At 41.7% G+C, this 9038-nt stretch overlaps 1 protein-coding gene across 1 annotated transcript in view; it reads left to right on the top strand.

Moving 5' to 3' along the window:
* Window positions 1–2256: 2256 nt before the first annotated feature.
* Window positions 2257–9038, top strand: part of LOC129771940 (tyrosine kinase receptor Cad96Ca) — a 57308-nt gene continuing 50526 nt past the window's right edge. The window contains exon 1 of the mRNA XM_055776090.1: window positions 2257–3037. The gene's annotated coding sequence lies outside the window, so the exon portion shown is untranslated. The remainder of the gene's footprint in view (window positions 3038–9038) is intronic.

Below are 9038 nucleotides of genomic sequence, written 5' to 3'. Positions count from 1 at the left end.
ACGCCAAGATATTTAATCTCCCGAACGCGATCAATGGTATCATCATCAATTACAATTGAGACGTTTTCATTAGAACGATTTCGCGAGATTACCATAAATTTAGTTTCATTTATATTCAACTTCAATTGCTTATACTTCAACCATCTACTTAAAGAACGCAAATCTCCATTCAAATGTAAAACGACCTGATTCAAATCATTAGCTGCAATGAATAACACAGTATCATCTGCAAAAAGGTTAATATCACAAAATCGTAAAACTCGTCGCATGTCGTTGATGTACATAATTAATAAAAGCTTATCTGATAGAATTATATGCTTCACATCACCATAGATGATTCGCCAATAGATGAATTTTTTTATTGATTCATTTTTTCTGTTATCGATGCTTCATTCGATAACGTTATTGTATTATTCGCTCCTAGCCATGGACAATTTAGAAGTCACGAAGAGAACCAACAAGTTGTACTATTGCTTTGTAGTCTGCGGGCTACTATTCGCGCAAAAGGTCTCAATTGACTAACGGGTGTTAAATAAAAAATAAGAATTTTTTCAATCACATATAAAAAAAAAATTTTTTTTCATCGATTTCAGTATTTTTTTATTAATGACATAATGTATTTTCTTCAAAAAAATGTCAGTGAATGTTTGGGTAAGGGCCGTGGTCTGCTGTTCGACGCAACTTTGTCGCGATGCTCTCACAAGAACGTTGTACGGTTCTACGACACGCATTTCCAGCAAGGAAAAAAGTTCAAGGTGGCACATTTTAAGGTAGAAAATGTACCTGTCAGTACGGTATATCGTATCCTGGGTTCCCTGAACGTAGAGCGGAAGGTCGGAAGTGGTCGTCCGGTGACGATAATGACGAAGCAGAGGAAGACAACGTTCAAGAAGCTGTTTGACAACAAGGACGCAACCAGCCTGCGTGACGCCGGTCGGCAATATGGCTGCCCCCACGTATTAATCCATCGGACCCTCAAGATGGAAGGAATCGTCTGCAGGAAGAAGAGAGGTCGCCGGAGTACCCGGAGGAGCAGATTGAGACGGTTAAATCACGTGTCGGTGGATGACCAAAAAATACTGACGAAAGCTATTTTCCGTTGTCCAAAACGCATATTTCAGGAAATGATAATTACTACTCCAGTGACAAGTCATCCACACTGCCTGAAGTGAAATACAAGTTCAAGCACAAGTTTGAAAAAAAGGTTATATTGTACATCGCCATTTCCGACCGGGGCATTTCAAAGCCTTGGTTTAAGCCGAGCGGTTTGGCAATCAACTAATAAATCTATCGAGAAGAGTGCCTCGATAAAATCCTGCTGCCGTTCCTGAACGAGCATCACGCGGATGAGAAGTACGTCTTCTGGCCGGACAAGGCGTCTTCCCATTACGCCAAGAAGACGCTGGCGTATCTTGAGGAGAAAAAGATACCGTTCGTGCCGAAAGATCGTAACCCAACAAACTTGCCCCAGTGCCGCCCAATAGAGGATTTCTTTGGCTCACTCAGTGCCCTAGTGTATAAAAACAATTGGAGGGCCAAGAACACGAAGCAACTGAATACAAGAATCCGGAATTGTATCCGGAAAATGGACGTAAGTGCCGTACAACGTTCTTGTGAGAGCATCGCGACAAAGTTGCGTCGAACAGCAGACCACGGCCCTTACCGAAACATTCACTGACATTTTTTTGAAGAAAATACATTATGTTATTAATAAAAAAAATACTGGAATCGATGAAAAAAAATAAAAAAAATATTTTATATGTGATTGAAAAAATTCTCATTTTTTATTTAACACCCGTTATAAAGAACGGAGCATGGAAATTTCTTTTATTTTTTTTCGTTATGAACAATATAACTAGTAGCCATCCAAATCTGTCACCGTGTAGATTGTATTTGGAACGAAAATTCCTCAACATTGAATGCAACGTCATAGTATCAAATTAAGTTTTCTTTTTAAGCATATAGCATGGAATATTCATCGGGATTTTTCATTAATCAGCATAATGTTCCAGTCCGCCTGCACTGTACCAGAATCCTACTCCACCAATATGCTTCAGCCGCTGCTTCTACACTCAACCATCGCTGCCACCTGTGGAGCTTGCTGAATTAAATTGCATGATCATGCAAACCGTGAAGCAGCATCAACACGCTGCCCGCTGCTCGGAAATCGCTGGTATTGGTGCCAACCCAGCGCTCCCCACACACAGTCCAATCCAGCCAGACAGCGAATGGATCCGCGTAGTCCCCATGCTGTGCAGCGGCTCAGTTGACTTTTGGAGGTGAACGAGTTTGGTTGTGAACGGCGGATCTTGAAGTTATTAACGCACGACAACGGTGACGACGACAACGCATCTGCCTCATCGAAAATCCGGGTGCTATAGTGTTGCTCTCTGCTGCTGGCGTTTCTGCTGCGTATTTGCGTGAGACCGTGCAGTGTGTGAAATTGTTACAATCTAGAGGAGAAACGTTGTTCAGGATTGGGCCCATTCGAAGATGTGCTCATCTTGATTGGGATCGCCAAGAGTGCGGGAGGGGAAGTGAAATAACAATGGCGTAATTGTAGTGTTGATTGCGCGGCCTGCAATGGTCACGTTTGATGAGCCGAGGGTCAAGATTAGCGATAGTGACAAATGTAAGTGAATTATACGCCCGAGAGGGAAGGGAAGTGTTTTACGCAGTGCCCTGCGGATTGATTCCGACCGAGATCAAACGATTATCATCGGTGGTCAAGAAGCTGGGAGATTTCTGAAAAAAAAATGAGTTGCCGATGAATGCAAGACATGATGGAGTGAATATCGTGAAGAAATACAGTGAAAACACTTGGGACTCTGAGGCAGAACGCCTCGCAAGAGTAAAGCGTGCAAACCCCGCAATTCGTTCAAAAGTGGAAAATGAAAGCATTCAACTGAAACCGACTCGTAAAACTGAAGATAAATCAACAGTCGATTAGTGTGGTAACAGGAGTGTTGTTTTTCTTAGTCAGCCTGGAAAAGAAAAGAGAAATCGTCGAGAAATGTCGTGTTCGATGTGTATGACGGTATGTAGCACTTCTTTTTGATTTGGTTGGGTTGCTGTTGCAGTTTGCTGATTACTACGGAACTGTGAATATATGGGAGAATTAACACAAGCTGACTTGCGATTTTATGTGACCAGAAAAGAAGCTAGATTTCTGCGTAGCTGAAATGGGTTCTATTGCGCAAAGCTTTTATTTCTTGAACTATACCTCAGTGTTTTCGAGCAAACTATTTCTAATTTCATAGTGAACTTTTTATGTTGCCTAAAAATCGGATCAAAACTGAAGCCAAACCTGACCTGAGTCACAATCTCAAACAAGACTCTGAAGCGCTGCCTGACTCAAAGTTTGAGCTATCAACATTAATGCGCTAATCACTGAAAATGACGAGCCAAAACAGACAACAAAAATCCCATCTCCAGCCTTCATGAATGATTTTGAGCTCGAATTGCTCGCATAATGAAAACCGTAATCGTTGGCCACCGATTGGAAAGTCTAATTACAACTACAGATCAAGCTGACGATGGGTTCCCTCAATTTGGAGGAAAGAGCTTTTCTCCCCAAAAGGTTCAATGCTTCACGAATCTGATAGCGGCTACTGCATCGCGCATGTCGAAATGTTTGTTGGCAATTGCAAACGTTGGGTGCCTAATTTTATTTCACCATCGTTCAGGCATGACTTCCGCAGTAAGTCAACAAAGGTTGTGATTTTGGCTAATTAGTGCTCTCCCCTTCCGTCAACCGGAGACCTTAATGCCCGCGAGCAACAAACGGTGAAATTTACGAGGACTTATGCTCTAATCTGCAGAAGCCTTTTCGTTGTCCAATTTACAATTTATAACTTCATTTCGATCTTTTAAGCCGCTTCGAAATAAATATCCCTTCCGGTTGACACTGCAGGGGGTCATCACACGTCAACTGTGTTCATCGGGGATTCTGTCACTGTGTTTTATTTCCATTCGGGAACGGAAGTCTCGAACCGGTATTCAAACTTATGTTTAAGCTCCACGCGAGATTAATGATACTGCTCTGGATATTAGCAGGAGTCAGTTGTGATAGACCCTCTCCAGCGTCAATTAGCGCGATGTAGGTTCACGTTTCATCAACCACTCGCTAATTTTTTTTACTAGCTCCCATGAAGGAAAGAAATATCACCTGACTGTGGAGACCACGGCAGTGTGAGCGTATGTGTGTATGTATTTGACAATGTATTCTGTAGCCCGCATTTGGGGCAGAGAAAATTCGACCGGAAAACTAGAGCATATCGGAAACGGACGGGAAGTTGTGGCGAACATAATGGTCGAATTATCTCAGCCATTATCATTATTCATTTGTGAAAATCGCACAGTCACAACAAATCTTGTGGTGGATATTTTCGTTGAAAAAAATGTGGGCTTCAATTCGGGTTTCTATTTTTACTTGCGTGGAGCAGAAAATAGAAATGTTGAAGATTTTATAATTTGTGTTTTTGTTTTTTGATGCAATTTGATATGAAATATAAAACAATCGATTTTAATCATCTTCAGTTTATTGGTAAGTATGAAATTTCCCATCTGTGGATATCATAGCTTCAATATCACATCGGATATGTCTGGGTTGAGAAACATCAGCATTTTTCCATAATTTGCAAAATACAAGTTTTTCAAAATCTAGTTTAGATTGAGAAAAAAATTTGAGGGTTGTATCCGAGACACGACCGCTTAGGACGTAGCAATCTTATTTTTTTTTAATGTGTTAGTTTATCATTTCGGATATTATTTGCGAATACATCGGAATTTGAAAAATAACTCATTAGTAAAAAGTTCCGGGGACCCTCAAAAGGTTTAATGACTTACGTGTTGCCTGTTTGTAGAATCATTTCGAGAAGCAACGATTCTTTGCGAGTACAATATACAGGGTTTTCCAACTTTAAATTCCGAAAGTAAATTGAAATAAAACACACTTAGAATTCGAATTTCGATGAAACTTTTATTTCAAATTAAAGTTTGGTTTATGCCATTATGTGTGAGATACAACATCATTCAAATGTCCACCTAGAGCTTCCTCGCACACCTTGATCCGGAACAGGTAATTTTCGATGACTTTTCGGCACATATGGGGCGGTATCTCGGTCATAACTTCACGAATGTTGTCTTTCAAATGTTCAAGAGTTTACGGAGAGTTGGCATAGACACGGTCTTTCGCATAACCCCACAAAAAAAAGTCTAGCGGGTTCAAATCGCATGATCTGGACGACCAATTGGCATCACCAAAACGCGAAATTAAGCGTCCCTTAAATTTTGTTCGCAATATGGCCATGTTCGGTCGTGTTGTGTGGCACGTGGCGCCGTCCTGCTGAAACCACATGTCATCTGATCCATATCTTCAATTTGTGGCAAAAAAAATCGGTTAACATGCGGCTATAGCGCCCACCATTCACAGTTACCGTCTCGCCGTCCTCATTTTCAAAGAAATACGGCCCGATGACTCCACCAGACCATAATGCGCACCAAACAGTGACTTTCGGGGAATGCAATGGCCTCTCAACAATCACGTGTGGATTTTCTGTGGCCCATATACGGAAATTTTGGGTGTTCACATAGCCACCGAGCTCGAAATGTGCCTCATCGCTGAAGAAAATTTGATGCGAAAATTCAGCATTTTTCTGCTGTTCGTTCGTTCACCCAATCGACGTATGCCCGACGCATTCCATGGTCACCACGCTCTAATTTTTGTACCAGTTGGACTTTATATGGATGTAGGTGCAAGTCCAAATGCAAAATTCGCCACAATGATGTGTTTGACAAGCCCAATTGCTGAGCACGCCGTGGAATCAAAACATTCGGGTCATCCTCCACACTGGCAGCAACAGCAGCAATATTTTCGGCTGAACGCACATTAGGATGATGCACAGGTTTCACAATATCCGCTACGGATCCAGTTTGTTCGAATTTACGCACTACATTAGCGATTGTGTGCTCTGTAGGCCGTCCATGACGACCAAAATCCGTCCGTAATGCTCGAAAAACATTTGCCGGTTTTTCATCATTTTTATAGTATAATTTAACAAAATTAACACGTTGTGCGATGCTAAAACGATCCATATTGTAAAATGGCAGACATTCAACTAACGATATGACGCTTTGGTTGACAGCTATGTCAAACGGTTGTCAGCGCAGGGCTGTATACTTTCGGAAGCCCGAAATGGAAAACCCTGTACTAATTGGTCATATGTTGGTCATTTGTTTCATGATATCAATGGGCGCATTGCACTGAGTATTCAACTTGAGGCGTCTTCCGTGCATCGCCATTCAACAACGTCTCTAACAGATACACACAGTTGCAGCGATAAAAATGAAACAACGCGAGAATGACCGTTTATGAAAAATCGTTTCTTGACTCTCGGTCAAAACCGTCAACAAAGCTAGGAACTTGTTGCATCAGAACAGAGCCGATGCGCATGAGAGTCTGGGGATAGTATGGGGAAAACATAAATTTGTTTTCCTCAGATCACAGTTTTATGACGCTAAGCGCTCCAGCAATGGGTTTGCTTACGTGGTGCATCTAGTCCAGAATTCAGGAAGTATTCACTGAAACCACTCGTCGATTTCTTCTATATCTGCAATCATGTTGACGTCCTTGGTTGGATGGAATGGGTCCAAATTTAACATTATTTTCAGAAGCCGCTTCACTTGTAGCTTTTTCCTGTGTGAAGCAGCACAGTCATGCTGAGCAGGAAATCCATACGTCATTGATAGCATGAATGCCGTTTTGTACAGCAACAACTTTGAGCTTTTGTCAAAACGCGAGCACCTTTTAATGAGCGGATAGAGGGTTCTTGGGAGCTTGTCGGATTTACTCTGTGCGTTCTTTATATGGGTGGCAAAATTCGATTTACGATCCAAGGTTAGACATAGATACTTCATGTTATCCGAACAACTTGTTGCCCACATGCGGTGATCTGACTGCGAGGCAGGTTCCGTGAGCTCGGTTTCCGCGTGAAGAATGTTGCTTGAGGTTTTATTAACATTAATTTTGATTTTCAATCGCTTTTGGTAGACTTTAATAGCATTTTGAGCCGCTCGCAGTTTGGTGACAACTATCACTGGGTCTGAATCCGAAGCGATGAAGCCGGTGTCGTCGGCGAACAGGAAATACTGAATATCATCTGACATCACAAGGTCAGTTGTGAAGATGTTGTACAGAGTGGAGCTAAGAACAGCCGCTTGTGGAACTCCGAAGGACTCGGTTTTTGAGTCTGATGATTGGCCGTTATCTACAAAATGGAATGAGCGGTTCATCAAAAAGTAACGCATGATTTTTAGGATGAACAGAGGAAGGTCTCCTTGGAGCATCTTATGTAAAATGACTTCCTGCCAAACGGAGTCGTACGCCTTCTCGACATCTAAGACAACTATTCCCGAACTTCGTGCAGAACGTTGCTGGAAGCTTACGGCGAACGTACACTCGCAAATCGCAATGTTATGAGTATTTCAAAAAGTTTAAAAGCGATAGAGACTACCGAAAGTAGTCACGCGTTGAGAAACGGTTAAGCTACTCAATTGAGATTAACTACCGCATGCGGCTTACTAGCTTCCTAAGCCAGTAGAGCAGCATGATGCCGAGCGTTGTCAGCTCGTTTTGTGGTCTACACTCGCATTGTTGTCTATAGTACACCTCCGTGCAGTGATGGCATTTTCACTGAAATGATACACCCGCGTGCGAGTTGCATGCCTAAGCTGAGGATACAGTCATGACCAGGGACGGTAAAAAATCACATTCAACGATCAATGAATAAGTATATCCCTCTAGTCGGATGTTTTTACATCACCCCCCGCAGGCGATGCTCTTTTATTCTTCATATGTACACAGAGAGAATACTTGGAACGGTTAGCTACCAAGATCTCAAAAAAGCAATAGGAAAGCGGAATCCCCACTGCTTGCACTCTCGGAGCATTACTTCTACTACTAAAGTTTTATCGTGAGTGCAAGCCACAAACGATTAATCCCATTCCATAGAGCGGATGATGAGTTCTTGATCGGAAAGTGTAACAAGAGACGATCAACTGAAATCTTACGACACTCGTCGAGGGATTTTTAATTCTCTATTGCACTGACCGCAGTGAGTGGCTGACTCAGCCTCGTGTCGATTTTATTTTGCTGTCGTCTCCCGTAGAGGTGTGCAAATCAGCTCATCATGATGAACAGCTCTGATCATATCAGCTCATCTAAATGAGCTGTTCTTTATGAACAGCTTTTCAGCTCAGTTGTCAGTGCCGACTTTCAATTTGGGTCCCAAACTCGATAGCCACGAAGCCAGTTTGAAAATGTTAAAATTCAAATGAAATTTTTCACACCATATTATTAATTACTTGAAACACGTATTCCAGACTATTATTTACAACAGACTCGGCGAGTACAACATTTCCGACATTTTTACTGAGGCTTTACATTACAATAGAAAGTTTTCTTAAAAAAAAAAATCTTATGAGATTTTTGCACCGCCTGCAAACAAAGTGTTTTTCATTGAAATAGAATACTCATTTGATACACAGAAGTTAATTTTCATTAATAATTTGAATTTTAAAAACGTGTTCATTCTGCCTGAGAGCCAATTATTATTTTTGGCGCCCCCTAAACTGGTAAACAAAGCACAATGCCGTCAACGCGAATGTAACAGTTGAAAAGACGAGATGAAACTAAACTGATGTCTTAACACTAAGAGCGAGAGACGGTCAGTTCATTTGAATCTTACAGCTCACACACTCTCTTCAATTCTACAGCTCTTTTCTCTCCTTCATCATCATCAAAGTGAGCTGAAGAGCTGTTTGATTTTTTTTGCGAGCTGTTCCGCGTCAACTCACTTCAAAGAGTCGATTCTTCGGAACAGCTCATGAGCGGATGGCACATCTCTAGTCTCCCGCCCGATAAACAGCAGACGGGTAATGGATGCAATTGATTAATTTTATTACCAGCAGATTTGGGCGAATCTCATCCCGCCCAAAATCGTTTTTTAGATTCCAATAATTCTGAACATTCACATTTC

Source organism: Toxorhynchites rutilus, chromosome 2, assembly GCF_029784135.1.
Source record: "Toxorhynchites rutilus septentrionalis strain SRP chromosome 2, ASM2978413v1, whole genome shotgun sequence".
Lineage (NCBI taxonomy): Eukaryota > Metazoa > Arthropoda > Insecta > Diptera > Culicidae > Toxorhynchites > Toxorhynchites rutilus.
This window is presented reverse-complemented; position numbering and strand designations above follow the sequence as displayed.